The following is an 8,986-nucleotide window of genomic DNA, read 5'->3' on the forward strand; positions in this document are numbered from 1 at the left end:
AAAACGATTGAAAATCTGGCCTAGAAGCTTCAGAAAACTTCCCAAACTGACTAAAATCATCTACATCCGGGCGCCCTAAACCCGCCTCAAACACCCAGACGGACGGCCTGGTCATGAAATTTCGACCCAGACGGTCGCCTCAAACGGGCCTCAAACGCCCAGACTGACCGAAATGTCGATCTCTTACACGTCACCATCACCGTCATTCTCTTCATTCACCTCCGCTTCAACCTCAATGTAAGACACATCGAAATCGCCAAGGGGGGCACTCAAATCCACCGTGCTCTCAGCCAACATCTAGGTATATATGGAGGGCACATTTTGGCTACAGAATTTAATGGGCAAAGCTCAAATAAGTGTTCAATGGCCGAAGCATAGATGGCCGGACCTAGAGTTGAGGAGCCAGAGGGGGTAATGAACAGGTCTGACTTTGGCCACAAACCTGAATTAATAGGTGTGTTTAGGGCACATCTAGATGTAATTTAGTTATTGCACATCTAAGGCCAACTCCAGCGCACGACCCAAACGGACGTCCGTTTTGCCCGGATTCTGTCCATTTGGGTAGGGCAATGGGGCCGTGTCCGGGCAGTTTCTGGGATTCGATGGCCGTGCGCCCAACGCACGGACGCATCCTGTCCGCGTACATTTTTCTTTGCAAGCCCATAACCTTTTTTCATAATTGACTTTTGATACATGAGAATACATCACCAAATTTTGACTAGAAAAGTAAGACTAAAGAAAACAAGAACCACAAAAATACATTTTAAAAGATATCAGACTTCCATAACTGCTCCTGTAAGTTGGATTAGTGCCTTCTTGATGCATTCATTGTTGATCTGTGAAGGCTCGATTTTGCGTGCTTCTTTCTTCTTCGAGTGTAAAGAAGTAGAAGTTGATTCCTCACATCTAGTCTCATGTTTAGCCTCTATTCTAGCAACAAGTGCACTAGTCTCATCTCTAGTCTCTATGCTAGTTAAAAGTGCACAAACATCTACTAAATTGTGATCTATCAATATATCGATGTACTCTTCTTCCCAATACCAAAACTTGCATCCATTCTACACAATAAAATTTTAAGTTAGCACAACTAGTCAAATCTCAGAGCACAACCGAAGCTAAAGTAGCACATACCCCATCGTTTAAGCACTTGATAAACACCCATCCGGGATGTTCCGGTGTTGTAGACACACGGCGCACGACCTTCTTTGGACAGTCGTCGCACTTAATGAGTGGCAATGATGCACCGACGAGCTTTTGGGCTAGCGCCGAGCCCGACCGACCACCATTCGTGTATCTGCCAGCGGACCATCGACGGTGTAGATCCGAGCGGCTAGAGGAGGAGCCACTACCTGCATGCGGCCTTGCCGGGCCTTCCGGCCTAGTGCCCAACCAGTCCATGGCGCGGCGCGGCCTCCCACAGCCGGGCGAGCTCAAAACCGACCGGATCCGCTCCTAATCCGGCCGCAGGGTGCGCAAATCAGGTGGCCGTGGTTGGGTAGCTCGGGGTCGTCGAGGGGAAGGGGGCTGGGCGAGCGCGCGTCCGAGCTGCACAGCTGCAATGGCAACGACGACGGCGGCTAGGGGCAAGAGTGGAGAAGAGTGAAGGGAGGTGCGGCTGGAGGGGGGAGGGGGTGGATAGAAAAGGGGGTCCTTGTGCCGCCGGCGGGCGGGCCAGGGGAGGACACGCGCACACGACCCGCCCGTCCGCGTGCTATCCGTTTCAGCGCAAGCTTGTGAGGAGGTATGCGTTTGTAGGTTATCCCTCCACGCAGGAAATAGGAGTCGCGGTTGTTTGTCTTTGCTTGTTATGTTCGCTAGGCATGACCAATTTCAGCGAACCTCTGTTTGTTATTAAAAAAACCATGATTTGTCTTGTACGGTATGCAGAAGATGATCTCCCAATGCTGGGTTGGGTTGTTTGTCCAGCCTTACTTGAAATGTGTGCGTAGGTGCACATCACGTTCCAATTTAAACACTACTGCCTCCCTTTTTTATGGAGTAAGTCTCAAGTTTTAACCATGAGGAAGATAACTTTTCTAAAGTTTGATTGGATCCACGAGAAAATGCTATGAACAATTTTTTTTTTCGAAAAGGGGATCTCCCCGGCCTCTGCATCAAAACGATGCATACAGCCATCTTATTAACCAAATAACAAAAGGTGCCAACAAGGTTCCAAAGTCTCCAGCCAAACAAAAAGCCAAGGAAAAAAGCAGCTCACACAGAGCAATAGACGGCTAGATACACAAACTAGCCCGAAAAAGATGCCACAACCGGCTGGCTAAAAATAGATAGGAAAACTAATTGCCTATCCTATTACATGACCGCCATCCAAACCGGTTGAAGATATCCCAAGCTACCATCTCCCAACAGATAGATCCAGTAACCAAAAGCTCCCTGGCCTCCATCAGAGTGAGTAGCGACCATGAACGAATCAGTGCCGTAGCTCGGAAAATAACCTGCAAAAAATGAATCCGTGAAGTTCTGTTAAAAACTAAGTCATTTCTGCAATTCCAGATAGTCCATAACAAGGCGCAAACTCCAACCCGAAGATGTCTTGCTAATGCAGGCTCAACCCCATTAAGCCATGTCCCAAATAAAGTATTGACCGAAGTCGGTGGAGTAATATTGAAAGCAATATGGACCATCCGCTAAAGAACTTTGGCCAACGGGCAATCAAAGAATAGATGTTTAATCGTCTCATCCCGATCACAGAAACTACACCTAGTAGGTCCTGTCCAATTGCGCTTAATCAAGTTGTCCTTTGTCAGAATAATTTGTTTATGGACAAACCACATAAACACTTTAATTTTTAAAGGAACTTTGACAGCCCAAACACACTTGGAAGTTGGAATAGTATTCGAATTAATAACATCAATATACATTGATTTAACTGTAAATACTCCAGATCTAGTCAACTTCCAGCGCAATATATCGGGTTGGTCAGACAGTTGAACCTCCATCAGTCTCCTAACTAGATGGAGCCACTGTTCGAAACGATTGCCCGCTAGCGACCGCCGAAACTGAATATTAAGGGGAACAGATTGGAATACCGTTGCCACAAACACGTCGTGTCGTTGAGCAATCCAATATAAAGACGGATATTGAATGGCCAAAGGTGATTCACCAAGCCAAGTATCCTCCCAGAAACGTGTAGTCGTACCGTTTTCAATAACAAATTTCGTCCTATTGAACTAATGCTATGAACAACTACAACACAAAATTACTATTATTAGATTCAACATTAAATATAATTACACACACATACCATATTTGATCGAATTGTAGGTATTTGCAAAATCTTCATGGACTTTCAACTTTAGAGAAGGATGGGTTCAGAAAACTATAATTTCAAATGATCTAGAAGGCACCATTCACCGGGAGTGGTTAGCTATCGCAAAACAAACAATCAATAAATGATCTAGAAGGGGGTGGGTGTGAGTGAATAGAGCCCCTCTTTTAGTCGCATAAAAAAGAGTACCAGCAAGCCAAGGTGTGAAGCTACTGCTCAATGGATACACAGGTAGATATCATTTAAGTTTAGAACCCCCCTTGAATTCGTGGCCATAGAAAAAACAAAGAAAGAAAATCAAGAAAAACCCAAAAACGTGCGGACCAGAAAAAACAAAGGACAAATGCGCATGAACCAAAGAAAGTGACGACCTAAACGGGGCGGTTGAATGCAACGAGACGGGCGCTAGATTGGTGGGCCAATCCTATTCGGCACTGGCGGAGGGCTCCAGTGGGCAGGGTATGGCAGCCGCCATACCTTAATTCTGAGGAAAAAATATACTGTATATACGTATGATTCTTTCGGCTGCCTCGATCGTTCGTTTTGACCACTAGCAATTTGACGCTAATCAGAGAGCGGCCGACAGCTACATCCGGCCTAACGGGCCAACACATCCAGTGTGTTGGGCCAGCAATCGGTCGAGGTCGACCAAGCATGACTCGATCGGGCGCCCATGCACGAACCAAGAACGGGTCGAGCCAGGTCAACCACGCACGACTCGATCAAGACGCACACGCAAGCGACCGGCCAGTCCACCCGACACGAGGCAACGCTAAGCTAGCACGGCGGCGGCGGCTGGCTAGGTCGCCAGGACCAGGCCGCGGGCGACCGGCGACGGGGCAGCCGACGGCGGCGGCAGCAAGCGATAGCACATAGTTTTTTTCATGTGGACACCTTCCATTCTACTATAGACTCCATGATCACAGAGTTTGATTATCATTTTACTGAGGTATCTTTAGAGGTGTTCCAAAACTTCTCTTGCCTTGGCCCAAGAAACTCCTTTTCTAGGTTCAATCTAGATAAGCTTGCTAGAATCACAGAAATTTATCATGAATTTCTTTGATTATATGAACGTAAACATATAGAAGATAACCTTGATTTGTTCATTTTCATATGAAAAGAATTGAAGACTTTAGAGCTTTGTCATGATATTGCAAGCTAGTTAAAAAGATGGCCGAACTTGAAAGGCATGTCATGCTTCCTACTGTTTATCATCTCATTGAGTTGGCATTGCTACTACCAGTAGCGACGACAACAGTTGATAGGGGCTTCTTATCAATGAAAATCATCAAGACTCAGTTGCGCAGCAAGATGTCCGCTGGCTGGCTTATTGACTTGATGGTGTGTTACAATGAGCGAGGGGTAATAAAAAGTATTGATCTTGGTAAACTAACGAAGATTTTGAGAAGGAGGGCAAGACACTGCCATTGTCTTGTCCTTCTAGACGCCATTGAAAGTTTCTTTATCAGTATCTTTTAGGTTGTTTTTCTATTGAAACATGTCTACATTTTTGTTTGCAGTGTGCATCGTTAGTGTATATTGACTCTTTCAATTTGCATCAAAAAAATTATTTGCTTAAGACTTCGCCCCACCTTAAGTTTTTTTCGTCCTCCGCCTCTGCTATTCGGTGCGTATGTACATTTTTAGAAATTAATGAACATTTTTTGAATTGATGAACTATGTTTGTAATTCTCAATTATTTTTTGTTTTTTATATAAAAAATTGAGAAAATCATGATTTTTTTTAATACGTGAACATTTTTTTTGAAATCATGACCTTTTTTGGTTGCACGATTTTTTTATTTCTTGAACGTTTTTTAAATTCCCATATTTTGGGAAATCTGAAACTTTTTTAAATCATGAACTATTTTAAATAAGAAAAACAAAACAGAAAAGAAAAGAAAAGAAAAAAAGGAAAAAAAGAAATGGAAAAAAGAGTGTGTGTCCCACCCCGCGAGTCTATTAGCCCTAATGGGGCGCTTGGGGGGGGGGGGGGGTGCAGGCTAGGTTTATCGGCAGGCATAGTGCGCGAAAGAGGTGCTCCCGGAATGGTGTGTACGCGTGGAATAGGATCTTGCCGCTTCGCGAGTATGCTCTATTATCAACGTGCGTCCACTGCATGTCTGCTTGCATGAGCATCATCTGCCTTTTTTAAAACTCCGCCATCAAATGTAAAGAAGTTTGACTTGGGAAAATAAACAATTATTTGGAAAATAATAGGAACATGGCGAGTATGAATTAATAAATTCGAGCACACACTGTATTGATATGTGCATATCAGAGCTTTCTCACAAACACGGTCGCGCTATGGCCCTACACCTCTCTTTTTCCCCATGTAGGACAACTCTGCTCCTATTCTTTGTTTAATGTTATACATGCGACGAATGAACATGGCGACAAGGCAACCCACACAAGTGGCATGAGATCCCCCAAATCGGCCAAACCGTCGCGGTTTAGAGGCACGTATCTGTCGACAGCCGGTCAAAATCATCCACAAAAAGACTCTTCGCTCTTGACTTGGTCCTTTTCTTTGTCCAAGTATCGCCGCAGTTACAAACGTAAATGTGTAGTTTGGTTGTGTAAATTGATTATTTGACCAACAATTGGTTCAACTACATGTAGAATATATTACACAAAATAGGTGGTGTTCGATTTGCATTCGTAAAACATTTTTGTGTACTTATGATTTTGTAATCATTGAGTAGATATTGTTATTTTTTGCGAGGAATGAGTAGATATTGTTGACAGGGTTACAATCAAACTGTGATTGACACCAATATGACTTTTGAATGTTCTGTCCAGATTCATTTTTATTTAATTATTTATTTTATTCGCCAAACCTCAGTGGCATGGCAGAAGGGGAATGGGACGCAGTTGGAACATCTGTGGTTGGGAAGGAGAAAGTGACAAGGGAGATGAGTGGCTAGGGTTACATGCGGCCAAGGGGAGTTTTGTATCTACTTTGGGCTGAAACTTGGAGCCCAAGCCTGGCCCGATTTTTGATTTGGGCTGCATATTGAGGTCCTATATCTAGGCATGGGTTTCTCGGGACTGGTTGCCCGTGCCCAGGTTATAATATAGAGTAAAAAAACTTCATTCGCTAAAAACAAAGTAAAAAAATCTGCACGACTAAAAAAGGAGAGAATATTATCTGCAACAAGGAAAGGTAACTGTTCTTCTTCTTCAGCCGTTCAAAAAAAAAAAACTGTTCACGAGAATTCATGGAGGCATCTGCCGACGCGGTGCATGCCCTGGCACAGCGATCCGCACTCTGCCCACTGTGGCACAAGGGAGAAAGCGGCCCCGCACGCCCCTCTTTTATTTTCCGGATAGTTTAGTGGACCGGACCACCACCGGACGTGGATGGGGCCGCGCGCGAGCCAGCCCACTTGGAATCTGCCTGCCCTGCCGCGCTCGTGGGTGGTCCTCCCCCCTCCTCGCTGCCGCGCCGGCACGTGTCGACCGAGGGTTCGCCGTCCGTACGACCCCCCACGCGCCCCGCCGTACGGACGCGGGCCGCCGGCAATCGCCGGCCGACACGTGGAAAAAAGAAAGCGGTGGGCGCGTCCGTCCCCGTCGCGGGTGATCGGTCCCGGCTGGTGGCCCCTTGGGCGCTGCGAATGGGTGGACGCAGGTTTCCCGATCTGGGGTGGAGTAAACTACGGGACGACTGCTGGGGTAAACTCGTCGGAGAGGGACGGCAGAGGCAGACGACGCATGCATTCTTTTTCTTATGAGATGAGATACGATGCGATGCCTGTCTTTTGAGGAGGTCGCAGCTAGCCCAACTGCGCACATGAACTCAACTCAACTGGTTATTATTAGTGATGATTCTTTTGAGGCGTCCCGCTTCAGTCTAGCTGCATGCATGCATGCAGGCGTCCCACCAAGGGTGCACCAGACGAGTTAATCAACACAAGCAAATTCATTTTTTTAAAATGCTGGAAGTAAATTTCATTTTATTTCTGTGGTGAGTAGCTGAGTATGCAATGGTTACGGTGATAGCCTTGTTTAGCTTTGTTGTTAGCATATTCTTACTGGTTCTAACTTTCTTTGAGGGATTGTTTTTGAACGCAGTGCAATGAAGTCGCTCACATGCAGGAGCATACACTCGTCCTTGTGAACGCACGCACACCCTATACCTACGAGCACATCTGAAAGACTGAGCTGGCACAACATCTCGAGACTGGCAAAACCACACACCTGTAAGAAAGAAGATTGGCGAAATCACCACAAGGCGCCTCTCCTCCCACTGAACAGAAAGGTCTAGAATATTTTTAGAAAAACGTGAGCACCAATGTCAGGTTTAGGGCTTAAATTCTGTTGTACTGGGGGTACCACCATTCTCCTAACATGACCAAAGGTTGGTTCGCTTTGAGGGATTATTACTACTAACCCTTTTTTTATGCATAGTCTTCTGGTCCATCACAATTTTAGTAACCTATAAGGGGTTAGACGAACTTGCCTACCTGAAGTACGTTGGGCTCCAATAAAATCGGCAATCGGAGAAGCATCCACAAATAGTATTAGTTTTCTGGGATACATATATAGCGTTATTTTAGTACGTGACGATGTACGACCGGATGACCAATGCATCCTGTTGGCGCTTGGCGTCCATGCATGGACAATTTGGTTTTCTATATAGTACGGCATTAGTTTAGGCACATGCATACCTTGCCACAAAGGGAAATATTGATTGGTCCAAGCATGTACTATATGTATATGTGTACCTAGGGTATGTTGTTAATATTATATAACACTCCTCTGTTCGAAAATATAAGACATTTTGACTGCAAACATGTCTTATATTTAGGGACAAAGGTAGCAACTTTGTACACTAACTGAAAACATTTTTTCAATTGAATTTATATGTATATGTGTTCATACTTCATAGTGTAGTACGTTATTAATTTTTTCCGCTTTCTCCTTGCTCTAGCGTACCCAAAGAAACACATGACACCACATAGTTAGATTTTGTTCTATCCTCGCACTACGGCTAATCATTGCATGGAAAATATAACGCATGAGCTTGCAAAGCCGAGCCTTACAGTGTGGCCTAGCTCCGTACCACTTGTTTGACCATGATGACCTGCATATATGGGCAGACCCCTAGGGCCTAAGCCCGGGATGTGAGGCCCAAATCCTTTGTTGATGTACCAATTACTGTAGCTATAGTGTTACGGTAATTGAGGGTGGACCGATGCCTACAGTCGGCCTTGCTTCGCCTCTGCCTATGTGCACACCAATGCAAAGATAACCTAGCTTGACGTTTATGACATCATCCTCATTGATCATGTGCCACAAGTCACAGGGAGCACAATTCACTATTATATTCTTAAATAGATTTATAGAAGAAATAACCCTCATAGAGCTAAACAAAGAGCCACTATCGCCATACCTTTTTGAATAGTTCGGTTCAGTCCAACCACCGGGGTAGGCCGGGTATGGGTGTGGGTCGCTTGGGCTGGCTTAATAAGGCGGGCTCTTACTCTACGGAAACAACTATCTATTTGGCTTGGTTGGGCCACGGCTCGTGGTATAACAAGTTAATGGCCCAAGCATTCCGGGCCTGCTTGTAAAAAAAGAAAACTAAAAGCAGAAAAAATAAGTAATCCGTTGCAAAAAATGCTTGTGCCGAATCTTGGGAATAGTTTTCACTCTCAAGTTATCGGGACCGCACGAATCTTAAAAAATAAAA

This window comes from Triticum urartu, chromosome 6A, assembly GCF_056163025.1.
Source record: "Triticum urartu cultivar PI428250 chromosome 6A, HENAU_Tu73, whole genome shotgun sequence".
In the NCBI taxonomy this organism is placed as follows: Eukaryota; Viridiplantae; Streptophyta; class Magnoliopsida; order Poales; family Poaceae; genus Triticum; species Triticum urartu.